Below are 18,194 nucleotides of genomic sequence, written 5' to 3'. Positions count from 1 at the left end.
TTCACAGTTGACCCTATAGGACACCCTCAAACTTATAGAGATAAATTGCAGATAACATTTATATCTAAGTTACCAGAAACTCCTGAAGAATTTTCCGGAAACGCGGATCCCCGTTTCCGATACATAAACGGATACGATTCTTGTCCGAAACGTTGTAAAAACGTTTTTGTGCCGTTTCAAAAAATTGGAAACTTTAGATTTGGAATTGGATACGTTTCCAAGGGATTTAAATTTTTTTTGGATCCGTTTCCGGTAAAACAGATCCACGAAAATTGTGATCAGAATCCACCCTTAAAATGTTAAAAAGATTGAAAATTCGCATAGCCATAAATAAATAATAAAAATGAAGAAATCAGATTTGCAAATAAACTCACTATAAACAGAGTCTCATAAAATCTTTTCTAAATCTTTAGAAACAACGACACTCCATATATTTATCAAAAATTCTTACTAAGAAAAAGATAGATGTTCAAAAATGCAAATAAAGGGGTTTGATGAATGTCTTCATAAAGATATTTATTTGAGCGATTAATTTTCATTTTGGTTAAGGTTTTGTTAATTGTCATTGATTTTGCTTTTGATTTCACAAATCCCTCCAATATAACAAATCTTCTCTAGCCAATCTTGTGCCTACATATAGTCACGAGACCAAGCTGACATTGAGAAGATTGAAATGTTCAAATAGGTCTTGATGGAATATCCCAATGATCCCATGGGACTTTTAATTGTCATGCAAGGAAGATAGATATCATCTGCCATGCATGACACGTTCTTTGAAGGAGTTGGACCCGAAAGCACAAAGGCTGTTGCATTTCTGATTACATTATTAATGATGATGATAATATGTTGAATGTTATAATAATCACTAATGATGATGACAATGTTTATGCTGAATTGATGATGATGATTTGTTTATGTTGAATTCATGACGATGACTATGCATTTTTAGATATAGATTCTAGATTCTAAAAGATGAATGGTAATATGAAATATATATATATATATATATGTGCATGCCGTTTCCTTGCCGTATCGTATCCTCATATTTTGAAAATTTGTCGTATCCGTTTCAAACCCCGTATCCGTATCCGTTCCCGTATCCGTTTTAGTGCAACTTAGATTTATATACACAATCCCATGGAAGGGAACCAATGAAGATGTCTGTAGGCCAAAGCAACAAGGAAAATGCTACAAATGCAATCTGGACAAAAGTTTTCATGAAAATATTTTCACGAGTGATAAAGTCTACGGCAAGTTTAAAAGACATGACGAAGGATGATATCATGCAGGGGATAACATGCCTCGTAAGCAGTCCTGACTTAATGAATATGAAAGTATAAAAATTGACACAATACAGGATTATATACCTAATCCCTTCTTAAGGGTCTGTAAGCTGGAGAGAAGCCCTCAACTGAGGGATCTAGGAGGCTGGAGAAAAGCCCTCAACTGAAGAATCTAAGAGGCTGGAAGCACCCTTGACAGGTCCCGAGCCAAAGCCCCAAAATTTCATAACATACATGAAGCAATGATGCATTGAAATTCAAAAAATTATCATTGATCGTGTCATTAAAATAGAAACTGACTTAGAAAGACATAATAAAATTATTTATTGAAAAAAGTCCTCAATGACGACGACAACCTCAGTAATGAGGATAGCCTAGTAAAGGAGGGCAACCTCATTAATGAGAATGTCCTAGTCAATGGAATCAAAATATGCAATGCGCATGTCATCAATATGAAGGACATGCTATTGAAGATGTATAGTTCATTGAATGAGGATGTTAATTTTTAGGTTAACATGTTCTTTGCTTAGGACAGTTGCTTCAATATTCCATATTACCCCATTTATTAATCCATTAGCAATCACATGAATCATAATTATATTGACAGTAACTGAAGAAAGAACATATGCAATAAATGACAAAGACAAGACAAAACAAGAGGACACAATAATATGGCACAAGCCAAGGAAAAACCCCAAGATGGGGAAAACCCTTGATCAAATCTTCTTATTATTAATATCAAATCAGCAGAGAGAGAGTACAATAGATCAAAGTCAAAATGACTTGTTAATTTGAAAGTCCATGTAATGTCCCTTCCTAGATTAATTTACCTTAAGTTTATTTCCACAATTTTGGCATTTTTGGTGACCATGGGACCCACGAATTTTTGGAGAAAGACTTAGGAGAAAAGGGAGGCCGAAATGTTTTTGCTAGTGGACCGTGTGGGCCACACGCATGGGGAAAACACGCTTGCCAAGGAGGGAATTCAAATAGGCAAGGAAGGGGGTCGAAAAGCTTGTTGGAGGGACCCACATGGGAAAAGGAACTCACAAATTATAAATAGAAGAAGCTCACCCACTTTTGGGGCCTTTTGCCAATTGAACTTTCTATTGTTACTCGAGCTGCTTAGCCGAGACACATTGTTGTTCAGCACCGATTTTTCCAAGCGGAGAGCTCACCCTTTCTTCAAGGGACTACAAGTGCCACCCTAGGGAGGTTACATCGTACCAATTTGGACAAGAGATTGGAGGGATTTAGAGCTCAACACAGCCACTCACTCAGCTAGAACGTATTCCAGGAGGACGCAGGAGGGGATCACGCTAGGCTCATTTTAGTTGTCTTCCGGATAGTGTTTGCCAGGAGAAATTTGGCATAGGAGCTTCAGGGGTAGATCAGTCTAATGAAGGAGTTTTGGGGCAAGAGGTTGTTGATTGAAGGCAACACAAATTTGTGCATCTAGGGCCTGCACAGTAGCTATTTTCTGGACACGTAGGAGTTTGAGGGAAGTGTTTTGGAGCTGGGTTTTGCCGGGAGAAATAAGGAGAACTTTGGGGTAGTGAGACTCAGCATTTTGGGAGTGTTGGGAGGGATTTTTCAGGGAGTTTGCAGATAGGCTGTATTTCCCAGCTGTTGGAGGAGGACGTGGTAATTGGGGTCAAATTTCGAGGGTCAGAACCAGACCAAACCCTTTCTAGGTTTTGGTGGGTTATTTGAGAGGATCTTGGGGCTAATTTTACAGAATTTTCTGAGCACTAGAAGTGGGGTTTCCAGCAGTATCTTTCCAACAGACAATGCAGTTTTCTGGGGCAGCGCAGGGCATCATTGGAGCAGCTCGTTCTCTCATCTGGGCTTTCTATTTTATCACCTGGGTCTTGTCAAGCTTGCTTCTAAGGCAAGCCCAGGTGCACTCCTTCCACACCATTGTACTCTTGCTCCAATTATTTAGTAAAATGTCTCAGTTGGTTGACATTTCTGGATTTTTTATGGGTGTTCACTGAATGTTCTAAAATTGTGTTGCATGTACTGTTTTGCTTTGCATATCACTGTTTTTCCTAATTAGGAACATTACAGTGGTATCAAAGCTCTGATCTTGGCTCAGCCATGGGGGAACTTTCCTATGAACGAGGAGGATAGGCAGAACGTGACTTACCGAAGACAGAGGTACTGAAGCAGGGAGAGGGAGTTGGAGATTACACCTGATACTGAGGCATGTGGGAAGGCAATAGTAGTAGCAAATATGGGGGAGCCAAAGAGTAAGGAGGAAGCAACATTTGATAGCCTCTTGAAGGCCCTAAATGATTTAGCTAAGGGGCAGAAGGAGATGTTGGAGGAGATCAAGCAGTAGAATAGGGACAAGAGCATCCATCGTGAGTTCCTATTTGGAGAGACTTCAGGGGCCTCACAACAGTACGACCACCCTTCACCAACCACTCACCCACCAGCTTTCAATGGGCCAACCAGGACCACGCTGCCTACTTTTCTACCATCAACACCTAGTGAGCAAGGTGGGTCAGATGACCAGATGCCCATGGGAGATTATTTCAGGGAGTGGCAATCCATGGGGGAAGATTTCAAGGCAGCCTTGTCCTTTAGAGATTATTTCCAACTCAAACAAAATGAGAAGGGCAGGTACAGTGGGGGACCGAGCACACAGAGTTCAGAGTTGCAACGTACTATTGGGAGGATGTATTTCCCCACGTATGATGGCTCTACCAAGTGCACAGCTCGAGCTTGGGTGGAGAAGTTGGATACCTATTTCCAGCTTAATCAGATGACGGAGGTGGAAGCCATCAAAATGGCTACCTTGCACTTGGAGGGGGAGGCACACGATTGGTGGTTTCATGGCTTGTCCACACTAGGGCATGCCAGCATGACCTCCTATGAGGACTTCACACGGAGAGTGGTGAAGCATTTTGATAGGAGGGACCCAGAGGCTCACTTCAGGGAGTTGACCCAACTTAGGCAAACTAGCCACCCAAAGCATTACATATCGGAGTTTTTGAGGGTTTCAGTCATGGTGCCAAACTTGTCCAATGCCAAGAGAGTGTACACATTTATAAAGAAGTTGCTTGAACCATTGTGTGGATTGGTGAAGTCTTGCAAACCCACTACTTTGCAGGAGGTTGTGACTTGTGCTAGGGATTTGCAGGGGGTAATCCCCAAGACTAGAGCACCCATTCCATCACGGACTCCCTACCCACAGAAGGGGAATGACACTAGGCCCCCACCACAACAAGTAGCCCAGGGGCGTGGGCAGTTAGATGAGGAGACCAGGAGAGACCTCTAGAGGAGGAAACTATGTTTTACTTGTCGAGAGCCATGGGCACTAAGCCACCGGTGCACAGCGGGCAAGGCCCACTACATCGAGGTCTTCTCGGATAGTAACCAGGAGGATGATGTGGAGTTGGAGATTGGCGGGGGAGGCAATGAGGTTCAAGTAGAGAGGGGACCACCACCACCTGGGGGAGCATATTTTGCACCATCTGGGGGATACCTCGCTTCTTTCCGTGGAATTGTCAAATTTTTGACCTTGAGGATCCGAGGCACAGTGCAGGGACAGTGTGTCTCAGTCTTGGTAGACATTGGGGCTACCCACAATTTCATTGATGCCTAGATGGTTCAGAGGTGGGGTATCACTATAGAGGAGTTCAAGGGGTTCTCATCTTTGGTGTCGGGGGATAGGACTATGCAGTGCACCCAATATGTCACTGCATTGACAGTGACCATGGGGAACTACTTGGTGACAAATCATTTATTTGTTGTGGATGTGTCAAACACCAACGTGGTGATGGGTGTCCAGTGGCTCTGCTCCCTTGGTCGGGTCACTACTGATTGGAGGAAACTGGAAATTGAGTTCACAGGGTCGGATGGCAAGCTAGTGGTTCTTAAGGGCATGCATTCATATCCTCCATAAACAGTTTCAGCGCACAGGATGGAGGCTGACTTAAGGCATGGAGACATAGAATGGGCAGTGGAGCCGAGGATTTCAGAGGTTGGAGGGCAGCCCAAGCCACCACACGCAGACATATAGGCCATCTTGGACAGGTAACCGGTAGTGTTTGGGACATACCACCAGGGAAACCACGTGACAGGATTTGAGCACACGATTGAGCTAAAGCCTAGGGTGTAGGTAGTTATCACCACTCCTTATAGGCATCCCAAGGCCTACAAGGACGAGACTGAGCGTGCCATTAGGGAGTTGTAGGCGTTGGGGCACATTAGGCCGAGCTCTAGTCCCTTCACTTCATCAGTTGTTCTAGTGAAGAAGAAGGATGGGACTTTGCGCATGTGCATTGATTGTAGGGCGCTCAACAAGAAGACTTTGAAGAACCACTACCCCATTCCGCGCATTGATGAGTTGATGGATGAGCTTAGAGGAGCCAAGTACTTCTCTAAGATAGATTTGTGCTCGGGGTACCACCAGATCAAGGTGAGGAATCAAAACATCCCCAAGATGGCTTTCAAGTGCCACTATGGGCATTTTCGAGTTTTTGGTCATGCCCTTTGGGCTAACCAATGCACATGCCACTTTTCAGTGGTGCATGAATCATGTATTCCGTGGGCAGTTGCAAAAGTTTGTATTGGTGTTCTTTGACGATATTTTGATTTATAGTCGGACGTGGAAGGAGCATTTGCAGCACCTGGAGGTGGTGTTGCACGTCTTAGAGGAGTAGCATTTTTACGCCAAGTTGTCCAAGTGTGAGTTTGGGCTGACAGAGATGCTCTACTTGGGGCACATCATTGGCGCAGACCTATGTTTCCAGGAAACGTGGGTTCGGGGATGGGAACGGGGACGGGGACGGGGACGGCATTTTTGGAAACATGGTGCGTGGGTTCGTCGGGTAATATAATAATATTAAATTTTAATAATTATATTTTATAAATTATAAATTTAAAATTAATGATATATATGAAATTTGAATTTGTATATTTTTTCAACTTTAAACAAGAAAACTTTAATAATAATCATTTAAACATGCACATCATTGAACATTCAACATTGACATTGAAATTTCAAAATTTATCACCAAAAAACTGTTCATTGTTTACATATTAACATGAATCATGACATGGGACAGATTTTGTCACACACAACTGACTGAGATACACTAGCCAAGTTTCCTACAAACTCAGGAGTACGCTCAAAAATCCTAAAGTATTCTGAGTTCTCAAAGACTCAACATTTTAAACTTTATTTTATTGGGCTGCCTTGTGTGTTTTGTGGGACAGCAGTGAAATATATGCTGCCAGCAGCCATAATTTATACTTTAATGTAGCCACAAGCCTTAAAAAAACCACAGAATTTATATGTTAATGTAATGATTCAATTTTTCAAAAATTAAAATACATATACTATGAAATGTTTTACTTTTTCCTGAACAAATTCTGAACCATTTAATTGGATTTTGTTGATCCATGGTGAAATTACATTGCAAGGGCAAGCAACACCATTGATAGAGGGTAGATAATGAACTGGCTTGAATGTTGTGTAGATGATTGAGTTGAAATACATTCTCACTGAACGGTTTATATTGTAAAGAATAGCACAGAGCTATATTCAGTGTATGAATGCATTTATGTAATGCCATTCATTAATGCAAAAAATGATGAAGATTTTCTGTGCTTTATTAATCTAATTGCAACTATTTCAGGTTAAAAGAACTGAAACGTATACTTCTCATATTATAGTATATAGTATAAAAAATTAAAAATTTAACAAGTCTGGCCTGAGTAGAGGTAAGTTTGTGGCATTGTCATCTCTGTTTAGGGCTTCGGTTGGGTACAGGAGTTTGCATAGGGAGGTCAAGGTCTGTTCCTTAGTGAACAGTGAGCTGTTTTATGTAAACAGTGGCATGAATCAAGCCCTACAGCTCAGCGTTTGACAACAACAAGGAGGAGGGAATATGCCGCAGCTGTAGGAGGCAAATTGAGTGTATAGAAGTGGACTGACAGTTGTGGCTCATGTTGCAGACAGTCCGAAACAGCAAGAAATTGTGACATTCATTCCGGCAAGCCTTAAAAGAACCCAAAGAACCCAACCCGAAGAACCCAAGAATCCAAGAACCCATTAAAGGAAAAGAACCCAATTTTTTTTTGAAGAACCCGGTTCTTCTGGGTTCTTCTAGGAAGAACCCGTACCCGAATCCGGTACTTGGGTGCGGGAACCCGGGACGGGTTCGAGAACCCCACCCCCGGGTGCGGGAACCCGTGCAACATAGGCGCAGACAGAGTGAGGATGCATGAGGAGAAGATCAGGGCCATCCGGGATTGGTCAAAGCCCCAGAATGTGACCGAGTTGAGGGTATTTATAAGCATATGCACCTATTATAGGAAGTTCGTAAGGGGCTTCTCACAGTTAGCAGCTCCCCTCACAGATTTGACGAAGAAGGGGGCTTTTGCATGGACATACAAAGCGCAGTCGGCATTTGTTCGCCTTACTGAGGTGATGAGTAGTTGCCCAGTTTTGGCACTCCAGGATTTCACTCAGTCGTTCAGCTTGGAGTGTGATGCATCAGGTGAGGGGGTTGGCACAGTTTTATCACAAGAGGGACACCCCATCTCTTTTGAGAGTCAAAATCTCCTTCCACATGAGAGGTCGTATTCTATTTACGACAAGGAGATGTTGGCCATCATGCATGTGTTGGCCAAATTCCGGCAATATTTGGTGGGCAATAGATTTCGAGTGAAGACTGATCACAATAGTCTTCACCATTTTATGGGGCAGCAGAGATGGGTCAGCAAGGTGCAGGCCAACGACTTTGATATTGAGTATGTCAAGTGCAAGCACAATGTGGTAGCAGATGCATTATCCAGGAGGCCCACGACACTTTCACTCATGAGCATTTGCCACAATTGGAAGGCGCAGTTGTTGGTGGATTACTCCAAGGATCAACGGGCATCCGAGATTTTGGAGGGTATTCACACTAATGAGCGTTACAGGGTGATGGTTGGCATCATATACTACAAGGGGCACATATTTTTGGTGTCGGGTTCACAATTGAGGGAGAGGATTCTCCATGCAACTCATGACTCTCCACTATCAAGGCACCAGGGGTTCCGGAAGACATATATGACGATTAGAGTGATTCACATGGAAAGGCCTCAAGGGGGACGTATTGAGATATGTGCAGGACTGTGAGGCTTGCCAAAGGAATAAGGAGGAGTTAACCTATCCAGCTGGGTTGTTGCAGCCACTTCCCATCCCTGAGGGGAAGTGGGAGAGTATCTCCATGGATTTTATCATGGGGCTCCTATGGTGCAAGGCAGAGATTGTATGTATGTGGTGGTGGATCGGTTGACCAAATATGCTCACTTCTTCGCCATTCTGACACGGTATTCAGCATCACAGGTGGCTGAGTTGTTCTTCAGGGAGGTGTTTCACTTGCATGGACTCCCTAAGACCATAGTCAGTTATAGAGACAATCGGTTCATGGGGGCATTCTGGCAAGAGATTTTCAAATTAGTAGGCATTGAGCTTACCCCGAGCACTAGTTAACAACCACAGACCAACGGTCAAACTGAGAGGGTCAACAAATGGTTGGAGGGAAATCTACGGAACTATGTGACCGAGCAGCAGAGAGCATGAATTCGGTGGTTGCATTTGGGCGAGTACTGCTACAACACCACCCATCACATGTCCATTGGTATGTCACCTTTCTGTGCCTTGTACGATACTGATGCTTTGCCTTTCGCTGACATTGTTTTTGGAGATAGTCGAGCCCCAAAGGCCAAAGATTGGATCCAAGGGAGCCAAGATATCCTCAAGGCTCTCAAGGATAACTTATTGACAAACCAAAATCAGAAAAAATATGTATGCAAATAGGCACAGGATTGAGAGGCAGTTTGAGGAGGGGGACTTGGTCTTCCTGAGGCTACGGCCATATCGCCAGTCTAGATTGAAGCAGAAGGGGGCCAAGAAGCTACAACCACGTTTCTTTGGGTCGTAAAGGGTGACTAGGAGAGGTGGGGAGGTGGCCTATGAGTTGGAACTTCCACCAGGGAGCAAGATTCACAACGTCTTTCATGTCGCATGCCTCGAGAAGGTGTTAGGGCCGCAGGTGACAGCAGCTACAAAGTTGCCTCCACTTGATGATGACGGGCATTTGGTTCTGGAACTAGAAGCTATTTTGGAGACTAGGGAGTGGAAGTTGAGGAGCAGAACCATCATGGAGTACTTAGTACGCTGGAGGAGCTTGCCGGATGAGGATGCCACTTGGGAGGGTGAGCACATACTTGAGCATCCTGCACTAAAGTTGCTTGGGGAAAAGCAATGTTTGGGAGGGGAGGATTGTAATGTTCCTTAATAGATTAATTTACCTATAAGTTTATTTCCAAAATTTTGGCATTTATGGTGACCATGGGACCCACAAATTTTTGGAGAAAGACTTAGGAGAAAAGGGAGGTCGAAATGTCTTTTCTAGTGGACGTGGGGGCCACATGCATGGGGAAAACACACTTTCCAAGGAGGGAATTCAAATAGCCAAGGAAGTGGGTCAACAAGCTTGTTGGAGGGGCCCACATGGGAATAGGAACTCACAAATTATAAATAGAAGCTCAATCACTTTTGGGGTCTTTTGCCAATTGAACTTTCTATTGTTGCTCGAGCTACTTAGCCAGGTCACATTCTTGTTCAGCACCGAATTTCCAAGCGGAGAGCTCACCCTTTCTTCAGGGGACTACGAGTGCCACCCTAGGGAGGTTAGATCATACCAATTTGGAGAAGAGTTTGGAGGGATTTAGAGCTCAACACACAATCACTCACTCAACTAGTACGTATTCCAGAAGGACGCAGGAGGGGATCACACTGGGCTCATTTCAGTTGTCTTCCAGATAGTGTTTGTTGAGAGAAATTTGGCAACAATCTTCAGGGGGAGATCAGTCTAATTAAGGAGTTTAAGGGCAGGAGGTAGTTGATTGAGGCAACACGAATTTGTGCATCCAGGGCCTGCGTAGTAGCTATTTTCTGGACACATAGGAGTTTGAAGGTTTTGTTTTGGAGCTAGGTTTTGCTGGGAGAAATAAGGAGAACTTTGGGGTAGTGAGGCTCAACATTTTGGAAGTGATTGGAGGTATTTTTCAGGGACTTAGCTGACAGGCCATATTTCCCAGCTGTTGGAGGAGGGCGTGGTAATTGGGGCTGAATTTCAGGGGTCAGAATCAGACCAAATAATTTCTATCTTTTGCTAGGTTATTTGAGAGGAGCTTGGGGCTAATTTTATAGAATTTTCTCAGAACCGAAAGTGGGGTTTCCAGCAGACAGTGCAGTTTTCTGAGGCAGTGCAGAGCATCATTGGAGCAGCTCGTTCTCTCATCTAAGCTTTCTATTTTATCACCTGGGTCTTGTCAAGCTTGCCTTTGAGGCAAGCCGAGGTGCACTCCTTCCACACCATTGTACTCTTGCTCCAATTATTTAATAAAATGGCTCAGTTGGTTGACATTTATGAAGTTTTTATGGGTGTTCACTGAATGTTTAGAAAATTTGTGTTGCATGTATTGTTTTGCTTTGCATATCATTGTTTTCCTAATTAGGAACTAATCCAGGTGGATATTGGTGGCCACCCGCCTATTCTACCTAGACCCCCTAGTCAGTTCATATGTTTCCTTGTTCATTTCAACGTTTACTATTTTTAGTAGTTTTTAGGGTCCTGATCTTCCGGAGCAGTTTTGACCCCCTAAACAGCGTTTTTTTGGGGTCTGTGGCAAGCCCATAGCTGTGGGCAAGGGCTTGTGGCGAACCCTGTAGTACTCGGTGAGACCTTTCCAACAAGGTATCGTACGCGCAAAACGAAGATAATATGACCAAGTTACGACCCCAGGAAGTTGGCTGCCCAACTAAACCCAATAGGGCCCACAAACTCTTGGTGTTACATCTCCTGGGATTAGTGTTTTGGTTGTTTAGGGTTTTCTCATGTTTTCCATTAATAAATAGGCCCTTAAGCCTCATTATAACATAGTTCAGAGGCATGTAGCCGCCACATCTCTTCTCAGAGATAAGCTACCATCACCCGAGTTATCTTATTTCCATTCTATTTGTAAGCATAGTTCAGTATTTTTCTATTAATGCAATGAAGTGTTTTTCTGCTGCATCTTTGTGTTTATGATTATATATGTATGTTGCTGCGTTCCTGTTTATGTTTAGATCAGTGGTATCAGAGCGGTTTGCTCTTTCTTTGTTTTTCTTTGCATGTCCCCAACGAGGTCAGTGTATAAGGAGTTAGAGCTTGACCTGGTTGAGCCATTGTATGATCAGCCTCACAAAACTCGACGACCTCCCATGGCAGAAGAAAAGAAAGATGAGGGGGTAGGAGATCCTTTCAAAATGTTGCTCGAGGAAGCCCTCGAGCGACAGAGGGACGCGATGATGGATAACTTTGCCCAGATCCTTCGATCGTTACCCACAAGCAATGCATCTTCATCCAGCAACCACTCTAGAGGTGCCACTCCTTTTAAGGTACAAGTTAACTTCGATATTCCCATATTCGAAGTCTTGATAGATGCAGACATCGTAGATAAATGGTTAAATCTGTTGGAAGGATATTTTTCAGTTCATGACTTTTCCAATTGGGAAAATATTACTTGTGCACTTCTCAAAGCCTCCCCACACGTCAAGAACTGGTGGGAAACCTACTGTGAACAAAAGGACGAGAGTGAACCCTCATTGTTTTCAATCGCACCCACTTGGAATTATTTTCGAGACGCCATCAAGGAACAATATTACCCTGTTGGGAGCTATGAAGACAAATACATAAAGTGGACGACGCTACGGCAGGGAAGGGACCAAGATGTGCCAGACTTCACAAATATTTTCCATACCCTTCGCACGAAGCTGGGTATCAAGGGTACTCAGCGGCATTTGGTGCTCAAGTACTGTGGCGGTCTACACAAGCACATCCAAGGCGAGATGGAGTTCATGGACATTTCCTCACTCAGCACAGCGTATTGGTACGCTGCCAAGATTAAGCAGAAGTTTAAACAGAAGCGGGACTTTGGATCTGCAAATCTGAAGCAACGGAAAGGCGCCCCCAAACCACAAAACAAAGGACCAAGCCAAGGCGGAGCTACCCAAGACAACCCGCTGAAGCCGCAAGCAAAGAACAACACCACGAAGACGAAGAAGGACACGGGAAAATGGTGTGAGTTCTATAAGAGCTCCACTCACAATACAAGTGAGTGTCGGGCCAAGCAGTCACTGGTGCCCAAGCTGGAGGCTTCTGAATCAAACGCAAGTTCCAACTCTAAATCAAAACCCGATAAGGGAAATAACAAAGGGAAGCAAGTCATTGATACGAAGCCTAGTGTCACTATGGCCACCACCAAGATCCAAAAGATTGAGCCTGACGATCCAGAGGAGGGGGAATGCCTCTTCCATTCACAGATGTGGGTGAAGGGTTCTCTGCTGCAGTTCATTATCGACAGGGGGAACCAAAATAACCTCATTTTAGCAGAGGTCGTGAAGCGGCTAGGCCTAAAGACTAGAACACATCCACAGTCGTACACCATCAGGTGGCTTCACCAAGGACGTGATCTTGGCGTCAACCCACAGTGTCGCCTTCCCTACAGCATCAAGCCCTTCACGGATTAGGTACTGTGTGACATTGCTCCGCTTGAAGTTTGTGATGTATTGTTAGGACAACCATACTTGTGGAAGCGACGTGTTGTCTACAAGTCTAAACCTCGCTCTATGATTATTACTTTGGCTAATAAGTTGTACAGGATACTGAAGGTAGCCCCGCCTACCGCCATCTCTTTGATCACTACAAAGCAATGCAGTAAGATCATTTACCAGACCGGAATTTTTTTTCCTTATGATTCGCCCCCATGGAAAGAAGAAGGTTATGGCTACGGCTTCTAGGCAGGGCTCCTCTGCACAGCAACAACAGATGGACAAGGTCATGGAGGAGTACAGGGATATTTTCTCCTCACCCACAGGGCTACCTCTGCACTGTCAAGTCAAGCAATCCATCGATCTGACCCCGGGCGTGTCGCTGCCCAATGGACCGATCTATCAATGCTCTGTTCTGGAGAACGATGAGATTAAGAGGCAGATTCAGGAACTATTGCAGAAAGGGCACATCAAGCCAAGCTCATCACCTTGTGGGAGCCCGATTGTATTGGTACAGAAGAATGATGGGACCTAGAGGCTCTATATTGACTATCAGGCACTAAACAATATCACTGTCCGGAATAGGTATCAAATCTTGTGGATTGATGACCTTCTGGACCAGCTCAAAGGGCCCAAATATTTCAACAAGATTGACTTGAAGTTAGGTTATCACCAGGTTCCTATCGAACCCTCTGATGTGTGGAACACTGCCTTCAAATCCAAGGAGGGCTTTTTTGAATGGTTGGTCATGCCGTTCGGATTGACGAACGCCCCTGCAATCTTCATGAGACTGATGGACGACATCTTGCGACCCTTCACCAATGCATCCATGGCAGTGTATTTAGATGACATCTTGATCTTCAGCCAGAGCTGGGAAGAGTACCTCCACCATATCCGACAAGTCCTTCAAACCCTGCAACAACATACGATGTATGCTAACTTGGAGAAATGCACCTTTGGCCTGACCCAGGTTCAATATCTAGAATACATCATTGATGAGCAGGGTGTACATGTGGACCCATCCAAGACACAGTCATTCGGGATTGGCCAGCCCCAACCACTCTAATAGAGCTCCGCATCTTTTTGGGTCTTGCCAATTTCTACCATAGGTTCATGTTGGGGTTCTCTCATATCACTTGGCCTCTAAGTCAAGTCAACAAGGGCAAAGCAAAAGCAAAGTTTTTTTGGTCGAAAACCCAACAAAAAGCGTTCTCTGAGTTGAAGAATCGTCTATGTTCTACACCAGTGCTCACATTACCAAACCTGCAACAACCATTTGAGATTGAGACAGACGCCTTCGACTATGCTATTGGTGGGGTTCTTACTCAGCATGGGCATCCAATGGCTTACCACAGTGAGACACTTTAACACACAACCCGAAAGTACCCCACTTACGACAAAGAAATGTATTCCATTGTGTAGACATTCCGTCAGTGCAAGCACAGACCACCGACCTCTACAATTCATATAGACACAAGGGAAGTTGTAGAACGATCGCCATCAGAAACAGTCCACCTATCTGCAATAGTTCCATTTGAACATTAAGTATAAGAAGGGTAGCACCAATAACGCCGCTGATTGCCTCAGTTGACCACCGATCATGGCGCTGATCACTGTGCTCGACTCCTATGGGCACGAGACATCGAGGTGGCCACATCTTTACAAGAGTGATCCAGAATTCTGCAGTATATACCAGACACTCCTGGAAGGGAAGCAAGTTCCAAATTTTCATCTTCAAGATGCATTGTTATGCCACCTAGGACACATTTGTGTTCCTTCAAGTGAGTGTGCCAAGATGATTTGGGAGGTGCACTACAGTCGGGTCGTTGGACATTTCGAAGTAGAGAAAATTGTGGCAGTATTGCAGAAGTATTTTTATTGGCTGAAACTTCATCAGGATGTTAGGAAGTACATTAGATCCTGCACCATTGCCAAACCAACCATCAAGAAGCAAGGCCTGTATACTCCTCTACCTACTCCTAGCCGACCTGTGAAATCTGTCTCCATGGATTACATGTCGGGCATTCCTTCTACTAAGCACGGCAACGATTGCATTTTCGTGGTCATCGAAAAATTCTTTAAGATGGCCATCATAGTGGCCTGCAAGAAGAGTATCACAGCAAAGGCCACTGCTAAGCTCTTCTTTGAGCGAGTCTGGATACACTTTGAGATCCCACAATCCATTGTCTCAGATCGGGACAGCATATTCCTGAGTGCATTTTGTTCAAGTCTTTGGTTGATGATGGATACAAAACTTATTAAGTCCACGACTTTCCATCCCCAAATTGTCCCCAAACTGATGGCCAAACAGAGGTTGTCAACAGCATGATCATACACATTTTGCGCATGTACAACTCGAAACATCCACGCACGTGGGATGAAAGTCTCCCCTATGTCCAAAACAACTACAACAGAGCTCTCCACAGCTCAATAGGCCACAACCCCTTTCAGGTAGGGCTGGGATTTTAGCCATTATGCTCCATTGATGTGGCCATACCATTTGCAGCCACTCAGGTAGATTTGGTTCATGCTCAGTCCGAAGCTGAAAGGGCTAACAGCTTCATTGAGCACATTCAACACATCCACCAAAATGTCCATGATATATTGGATAGAGCCAATGCTAAGTACAAGCAGCGCAATGATTAGCATCGAGTGTCGCACAAGTTCCAAGGGGGCGACAAAGTTTGGCTACATTTGTAGAAGGAGCGCCTTGCTAGACACCACTGCAAGATTCGCCCACTGCAATATGGCCCATACACCATCACCAAGGTCATCGGTGACAATGCCTTCGAGCTCAGCATCCCACCGTTCCTTGCTCTGCACCAAGTGTTCAATGTAGATCTCCTTCGGCTATAGTTTCCACCATTATTGGACACATCTAACATTGCAGAATAGCTCACACCAACAGAGCTCAACCCGGACTGCAAGGAACAAGCCACAACTGATCAAATTATGGACACACAAATCAAGAACACTCGCCCACAGAGGATACAGTTATATCGAGTTGTCAAAGCAGGCCAACGCCTTCACCAGGGCAAGTGGTTCACTAGGGACCAGGTTCAACAGAAATTTCCTCACCTCATGGAGGCTTTGCACGCAATGGTGACTATTGCTTCCTAAGGGGGGAGGAATGATCTAGGTGGATATTGGTGGCCACTCGGCTATTCCACCTAAACCCCTGTTAGCCCTCAATTTTGGTCATTTTTGCCTATCCTAAATCCATTTATTTACCACCATATTCCATCTTATTTCACCTATATATGCCTCATTTTAGTCCTATTTTGCATATTCAGGTAACTAAATTAAGTTTTTCAATTTTTGGAATTTTTTGTAAAAATTGGGTTTTAAGAGTAAATTTGGACTGCATTAAAAATTCTCGTAATAGCTTCATGGAAGTCATATGTGCAGGACACCTAGGCGAGATCTGAGCGCATATTTGGAAAGCTTGGGAACCATGGATGAAGAAACACCTATTGGTTCAGTCAAACTGAGCAAAAACAGGCCCGATCAACGCTAGTCAAACTTGACTTGTCATTTAGGAATTCCTAGTAAAAAGGAGCAGATTTATTATTTTGTGGGATTTTTCCTAATTTTGTGAACCAGACTTGATGAGTTCGACCTGTATGGATGGATTAGGATTGATAAGGCTGTTAGAGCCATTATAGCAAAGTTTGTTTATGATTTTCTTATTTAAACAGAGTTTATGGACCATTCAAAGGAGGGTAATTTTGTATTAAGATTATTGGAGACTTTTGAGATAATTTGAAGAATCATTTCTACTATTCTATTTGTTGTTCATGCTGTGGATGCTTTATTAAGTTAGTTGTAGTTGAAGAGTTCTTCAAGTGTACAAGGCAAGGTTGGAGGGCCCCCATACCAAGCTAAGTACACTTTGGTTAAATTTTGTATAAATTAGCATAGTTTTGATTCAGTGTTTCTTGTTTTAGTTTTATGATTCAGTTACTTAGATGTGTTATGATTTCTATATGATTTTTGGATGATTTTGGTTTAAAATCTAATTTGCGTACAAAAGTACAACCAAGGATTTAAGTTAAATTCTCTTTCTATCAAATTATGAATCACAACTAAAAATCATCATTTTGCATTTCTTGAATTGTTTCTTGAATTCCAGTTTATGATTTGATGCAATGGTAATATTGTTGGAGTAGAACTGTGAGGAAGGACAACCAGGACCTTCTAAGTTAGGAGCCTCTTCTCTTGCTTTCTACACATCACAAACTGTTGCTCTTTAGTTTCTCTTCTTGAGGACAGTATTGTGGGGAAGGACAACCAGGACCTCCTAAGTTAGGAGCCTCTTCCTTCGCTTACTGCATCTTGAATCAGAGAATTTTTAGTTTCTTTAAACTTAGAACTTATTTGTAATATGCATTTCCCTTAACCTTTGAACTTTGCCTTCCAAAATTGACTTTACCTGAAATCCATATACTTTGGACGTGCTTCCAAGTCTACAAACTCGGATTGACAAGTAAAACCCCTGCATTAGTTTACTTAGTAAATTGACCTGACAACCCCCGAGTCAGTTTCATCTGTTTCTTTGTTCATTTCAACATTTACTATTTTTAGCAGTTTTTCAGGTCCTGAACTTTCGGAGCAGTTTTAACCCCCTAAACAACGTTTTTCTGGGGTTCGTGGCAGGCCCATGGACTTAGGCAAGGGCCTGCGAAACCTGTAGTACTCGGCGAGACCTTTCCAACAAGGTATCGTACAGGCCAAATGGAGATAATATGATCAAGTTACGATCCTGGGAAATTGGCTGCCAAACTAACCCCAACAAAGCCCACAAACTCTTGGTGTTACATCTCTTAGAGTTAGGGTTTTGGTTGTTTAGGGTTTTCTCATGTTTTCCAATAATAAATAGGCCTTTGAGCCTCATTGTAACACAATTCAGAGGCATGTATCCGCCACATCTCTTCTCAGAGATAAGCTACCATCACCCGAGCTATCTTATTTCCATTCTGTTTGTAAGGATAGTTCAGAATTTTTCTATTAATGCAATGAAGTGTTTTTCTATTGCATCTCTATGTTTATGAATATATCTGTAAGCTGTTGCGTTCTTGTTTAAGTTCGGATCAGGAACATTACAGTACAACCTTAGACAAGATGGTGGCCCACTAGCTGCCACTCCAACACATTGTCAACGAAAGTAACTCTTGGTCTCGTTAGGGTTTCTTACTGTATGTTGTTGTCTCACTCAATCAACTCAAAACACCTCCCTTCCAATGTGGATAACCCTGGCATAGAAGGAGTTTCCCTTCGATAGCCCTTAGGGCTAATCTGAATCGAAGATA

General features: G+C 43.4%; 1 protein-coding gene across 1 annotated transcript in view; it reads right to left on the bottom strand.

The window, feature by feature from the left end:
• The window catches only part of LOC149153561 (putative plastid-lipid-associated protein 13, chloroplastic), a 298,602-nt gene that overhangs the window by 111,794 nt on the left and 168,614 nt on the right, over positions 1 to 18,194 (bottom strand). The window lies entirely within an intron of this gene.

Source organism: Pinus tabuliformis, chromosome 9 (genome assembly GCF_031772625.1).
Source record: "Pinus tabuliformis cultivar Carrire ecotype Pingquan chromosome 9, CPIR1, whole genome shotgun sequence".
In the NCBI taxonomy this organism is placed as follows: Eukaryota; Viridiplantae; Streptophyta; class Pinopsida; order Pinales; family Pinaceae; genus Pinus; species Pinus tabuliformis.
The sequence above is the reverse complement of the archived record's forward strand: the minus strand, read 5'-3'. Positions and strand labels throughout refer to the sequence as shown.